The following is a 6,000-nucleotide window of genomic DNA, read 5'->3' on the forward strand; positions in this document are numbered from 1 at the left end:
GACCTGAATCTTGCTCTTCTACAGACCAACACAGCTACCCACCTGAAACTAAAGCATCATGCAATGCCATTATATTATATCACTTCTGCAGCAGGAGCAGGGATCCTGATGGTAGGAGGTTGCTTACCACAGCTTGCAGGTAACAGAAATGAATCTATTAATTTATTTACTTGTGCCACATCCTTCCTCACCCCAGCACCCCAGTGAGAATCTCTCTTTCTGGTACGGTGCCCCACCCAAGAAGCTGACATTGGGAAGACCATGCTCTATTCTCTTCTCACTGACCTTATGAGGTAGGCCCTGGAGTCTCTCTGTGTAGTGTGTGTCACCACCACTCTTGGATGTCCCCCCTGTACCTTAAGGTCCCCCCCTTTGAGCCGGACAGTTGCCCAGGGGCACAGCTGGCCCCAAGAGGTATGTGGTAGTGCTAACTGGAGTTAGGGATGTGCTAAAAGGGATTGCTGCAAAGATCTTTACTAAATAACGTTATTACTAGAAGACACAGCAATAAGGCAAATGTAGGCAAAGACTAAGAGGGAAACTACACGAGACACCCAGGTGCGTGTTGGGTCCTGCAAAGTTCCCTGGAGAGTGTAGTCTTACAAACAACAACAGCTCCATGCAATTCTCTGCTAGGGAAAGAGTGATGGTGAGATTCTCTGTCTCTTGCAAAAAAACTCAGCTCGGGTTTTCCTCCAGGAGCAAAGGGATAGGGGTGGTGGCAGACATAACAGGAGGCAGGAAATCAAGGGCATCTTTTTGCAAGAGAGAAAGAGAATCCACAATGCAATTCTCTACCAAGAAGAGCATGTGTGTGTGTGGGGGGGGGGAATTTTCTCTCTTCCTTTCTCTCTTGCCAAAAGCTGCCCTGGATTTCCTGCCTCCTGTTATATCCACCCCCGACTCCCAAGCTCCTGGAGGAAAACCCGAGTGGAGACTTTTTGCAGGAGACAGAGACTCCCCCCACCGCTCTTCCCCCAGCAAGAATCACATGGAGCAGCTGTTCTTTGTAAGACTACACTATCCAGGGAAGCTTGCAGGACCCAGTACATGAAGAACACATGTCGGGTGTCTCAAGTAGTTTGGCTCTAAGTATACAGGCTAAATGAAAATAAAGGGTTACTAGCTGAAAGGAATTTACAGGTTCTTCACACCAGCTCCAATAGGGAAGCTCATAGGTGAGTGTAACATAGGGATCTCTCAGTTATTTCAGAAGAGCATGAGCTTTTACATAGACACAGTCAAAGGAACAGCATCTTTTGAGGATCAAGCCCACATGGGCTCTACAGTCAGTTACCCAATCTACTCTTAAGGTTCTAGACCCCAGAAGCTCAGGAAATACCCTGGTCCAATAGCAAGGTGACTGTACATCAAGAGTTGCAGATGTTTTGGCACAAAACTCCATCCAGAACAGCAAGCTGGTTCCCAGCCAGGTAAAGCCAGCTAGTCTCCAAGGGGATCCTTTATCACCATAAACTGACAGCTGCTCCCTCCCCTGAATGACAAATTCATATATAGCCCAGCTTTATCACTGAGAGTCTCTCTACACGAGAGATGCAATGTTAGCCGGAAAGCGTAGTTTACAAAGACAGAGCTGGCGGAGATTAATTTCATCTTCACCTCCCCGAAGGCTCTGTCAATTTCACCTCTCCAGTCTAAAACCAAAGGGCAGCGAGGAATGGAAATGGTCTGGAGCTGTCTTCTAGAGCTGGGCTTGGACTTGGAGAGGTTATAACAGGTTGAAGTTTCCCTTCTGGTATTTCACAGCCCCTTCACACAGCTTCAGTGTGTAGTAAAGCCCGGCTGCCAGCTCTGTCTTTTTAAACTACCCTTCCCGGCTAACATTGCATCTCCTGACACGTTCTTCTTCACATGTCAGATGTCTCATATAGAGTGATTCCGCACACGTTGGATAATGCAATTCCAGTCCTCTTTATAGATCATTTGGAACAGATTTTTTTGTGTGCGGAACAAAAAATCCACCTCAAACGATTAATAAAGTGCATTGAAAGTACATTATCCAACGTGTGCGGAATCAGCCATAGAGAGACTCCCTGACTCAACTCATATTACAGAATATAAAAACAATGCAGTCAGACATCCAGATAACAATTCAATAGGGATAAGACCACAAAGTTTGAAGACAATGCAAACTTATTAACACATGGCATAAAACCATAATGAAAGTTAAACAACTGCCATTTCTCAACCTGCACGTAATATACACCTGTGAGCTACATGCTAAAATGCAGCGACTTGCAGGAGAATTTCAGGGGCTAACTATGCAAAGACCAGATGAGGAAAGTAACTCTCTGGGTCATTTCACACAGCAGTTGCATGTGACAGAAGGTAGAACTCAGGACCGCACAATGACGTCACTTTGGGTCAACTGGAACAAGGAGGGAGTGTTTTAAAGTTTAAATCACCCTCGGCGAAAATGGTCACATGGCTGGTGGCCCCACCCCCTGATCTCCAGACAGAGAGGAGTTTAGATTGCCCTCCGCGCTGGCGCGGAGGGCAATCTAAACTCCCCTCTGCCTGGAGATCAGGGAGTGGGGCCACCAGCCATGTGACCATTTTCAAGAGGTGCCGGAACTCTGTTCCACTGTGTTCCCGTTGAAAAAAAGCCCTGCTTCTAGCCTATTGTCTTTTTTTTTTGAATTTTTTTTTATTTTTAATATCTAACATAAAAAACTACAAAAGACTACAAAAGTATAAGGGGGAGAGAAAAAAAAGGGAAGGGGGGACTGGGAAAAGGGGGAGAACAACATATAAACAACAAACGCTACACTACATGTCTTGTATTCCCTTCATGCTGCAATTTTTCTTAAAAGTTAACTTTCTAATATGCTATCAGATTGGTAGATCTTATACAATACAGACTATATTCAGGATCAGGTTTTCTCCCCCCCCCCCTGCGTCTCGGTCCCAGTTCTCTCTGCGCAGCTGAAGCAGCTGCGCCCGCTCTCTCCTCCCCCCCACTTTCCCCTTCAGACTTTGAACTTTCTTCCTGCTGGAACTCCTGATGGTTGAGCAAAAAGTCTGTCAGCTGCGCTTCCGATGTAATCTTGTAGATTTGATCCTTATATCTAAACCAGACGCCTTCTGGAAACAACCATTTATATTTTACATCACATTTCCTCAAGAAAGCCGCAAGTCCTTTATACTTAAATCTTCTTTTACGAGCCAAAAATGGAACATCCTTCAATATTTTAACCTTGTTGCCCAAATAATCCAAGTCCACATTATACAAATTATATAAAATGGTGTCCCAAGTCTTCTTAGATGAAAAGTCAATAATAATCTCGCGAGGCAGCTGACGCTTCATTAAATACTTTGAAGATGTCTGCCGGACTTCCAAAATATCGCTATTTAACTCTTCTTTAGTTGCCTTTGCGAATGGCACCAAAAGTCCAGACACCAGATCTTTCAAATTTTCACTTTGCTCCTCTTTTACATTCTGAAGACGCAGTACCATTTGGCCACGGTCCACTTGCAATCCTATTATTTGATTCTCCAAAAGCTTCACTTCCTTACTTGTTGCTTTCATGAGTACTGCGTTCTCGTGTGCAGACTGCTCTGCTCCGGTCGCTGTTTCTTTAATGGTTTTCACTTCGCTTTCCACTGAATCAACCTTTTGCCCCATTTCATTCAGTTTCGCTACAAAGGGCTGCACAGCATCAAAGACTGCTCGTCTCACCATCTCTTCCAAAGTTTCCCCCTTCCCCTGTAATGTCGCCATCACCGATTTACTCATTGCTGGGCTCTGCTTTCTCGACGTCATCTTGGGGGGGGGGGAGCGCCAACTAAGTTCCGAAACTCCGTGAAGGGGAAGAAATCCGCGCCTTCTTAGCTTCAACTCCCACCAATCCTTCGCATATGCTTAGAAATCAGAAGGGATTCGCTTACTTACAGGTTTTCACCTTAAATCTGCTTATTGCCGTTCTCCATGGCCCGGCAGCACGCGAAGTGCTGCGCAAGTCTGCCGGCCTCCGTTGGAGCAAACGGGCAATTTACCCCCTGCATTGCTTTCAGGGGGTTCTTCCTGCCGTGCTCCGGACCCCGCCTCCCTCACTGGGAGTCCTGGGGGTTAACCCTCGCGGGTCAACCGCCCGGTCAGGCTACTCGGACGTTTCCTCCCGGACCTGCGGAGAGGAGCATCCGACATGGCTGGGAAAACGAAACCGAATCTCGCTTCTAGCCCATTGTCAAAAAAGTTATGATCTGATGCAGAAGACCAAAACTGTGACCACTTCCAGGGTTTGTTAATCTCTCCTTTTCGCCTCCCAAAGGCTCTGCCATTTTCACTTTCCCTTGTAAGAGGTGAAGAGGAAATAAACCTTCTGAGCAGGGATCTTCCTGGCTCTGTAGAGAGGGGAAATTGACAAAGCCTTTCGATCTCTTTTAAAACTCAGCTTCCCAGCTCACATAGCGACTCCCTTCTCCTCGTGTAATTTGTCTCTTGTAGCTTAGCTCTTAGATAACTTCAGCTACCAGGCTCCAAGCTTCTCAAGGACATCTTCCCAAGAGAACTGAACAAGCCACAGAGGTGTCCAATGAGCAGAACAAAGACTGTTTTCTCAAGAACAGGCCTAGAATAGGCCTCTGCGTAGATAAAATCCTGAACCAAAGTGACAAATGTATACCCTTAGGAGCCTGTTTAAGCATTTTCCTTACATACTGGTTTTATAAATAACAGCGGGCGTAGTGTGGTCCATGGGTGCCTGGGGCAGGTGGTGGTGACAAAGCACGCACATGCTCCGGCCCTGCACAATGACATCATTGGGCAGAAGTGCCCCCCTCATCTGGGAGCACTCCCATGGTTTGGGACGCTCCTCGTCCCTTACTGCTTCGCCGCAGCTGCCTGTGCTGCTACTGGGCGCCAAGCTGACAGCAGCAGTGTGGCAGGCGGCTGCTGCAAAGAAGTAAGGGGTGGGAAGACAAGCAAGGAGGCAGGCCGCCTCCCTGCTCACCTCCCTGCATGCCACGCCATACAAGCGACTGGCTCACTGGGCGCTGAGGTGGGCAGCAGCGCTGGCAAAGGGGTGGAGAGGCAAGTGCAGAGGCGGGCCACCTGCCATGCCACCTGCCATGCCGCCGGGGCATCTGGTTCGCTGGGCACTGAAGCAGGTGGCAGCAATGAAGGGGTGCTCCCGGGGGGGCATTGACGTGGTGCCCCCTCAAAACTTTGAAGCTGCAGTGGCCCCCTCAGGCTACACCTCTGATAAATATGTACTCTTTTAAAAGTTCACTTGTAATGTCTTTCTAATAGTTGTTCACCACCTTGAAGGAACTAATTGTGTAGAGAGTTTTGATACACATGTTTTAAATAAATAAATAATTCAATCAACATGGAGATAGGAGAAAGTTCTAGAAATCTCACTTGATACGTGGTTAGGGTTGCCAGATCCAGGTTGGGAAATTCCTGGAGATTTGGGGGGTGAAGCCTAGAGATGATGTGGTTTGGCGAGGGGAAGGGCCTTAGAATGGTATAGATGTCATAGAAATCACCCTCCAAAGCAGCCGTTTTCTCCAGGGGAACTGATCTCTGTCACCTGAGCAGTTGTAATTCCAGGAGATCTCCAGCCACCACCTGGAAGTTGGCGACCTTATAAATGATATTCTCAACTAGGCAGGCTCTCCCTGCCTCCCTCTTCTACTTTGATAAGTGTAAGATGAAGCACGAGGCTTTTTTTATGTTCGCAAAAATAAAATCCAATTTCAGAAAAAGAAATTTTTACCTTAAAGACTGTCAGCAAACAATGGATACAATAAATTTGACATAACATAATAAACGACAGTAATATAAATGCAATGAAGACCTTCTGATATACCTTACGTGATCATGAGTGAGACGGGAGAGTCCTTTCGGTTTCCAAGTTTCCAAGTAACCTCTCCTGACCATAGCAACTAAAACGGCACTTGCATGCTTCACAGCAATCCAAAGGACCTAATTATCAGGTTGCTTTGACAGAGAATTGATTTAAACAAAGCAAAACA

The sequence above is a fragment of the Eublepharis macularius genome, chromosome 1 (assembly GCF_028583425.1).
Source record: "Eublepharis macularius isolate TG4126 chromosome 1, MPM_Emac_v1.0, whole genome shotgun sequence".
NCBI classification, from domain to species: domain Eukaryota; kingdom Metazoa; phylum Chordata; class Lepidosauria; order Squamata; family Eublepharidae; genus Eublepharis; species Eublepharis macularius.